This window comes from Octopus bimaculoides, chromosome 4, assembly GCF_001194135.2.
Source record: "Octopus bimaculoides isolate UCB-OBI-ISO-001 chromosome 4, ASM119413v2, whole genome shotgun sequence".
NCBI lineage: Eukaryota > Metazoa > Mollusca > Cephalopoda > Octopoda > Octopodidae > Octopus > Octopus bimaculoides.
In genome coordinates, this window is record NC_068984.1 from 140196016 (window position 1) to 140196384 (window position 369).

Below are 369 nucleotides of genomic sequence, written 5' to 3' on the forward strand. Positions count from 1 at the left end.
GTGTGTGTGTGTGTGTGTGTGTGTGTGTGTGTGTGTGTGTGTGTGTGTGTGTGTGTGTGTGCGTGCGTGTGATTTAATGACATTTTTCACAAAATTAATCTCTTTGGAAATAATCCAGAACTGTACTGGGTGTCCTTGATCACATGACAGTGACAGATGTGTGTTATTACTTTCCATAAATAATAAATGAATTACTAGTAACAGTAAGTAACGAATATTGAATCCATTTGTAAATCCAACATTTAAAGAGAGCTTGCATGTTAGGTAAAACTATTATAGCAAAAACAAGCGAAGAAATAGCAACGCAGAATAACACAAGCATTAAACACGCTGAAGATATATATATATATATATATATATATATATATA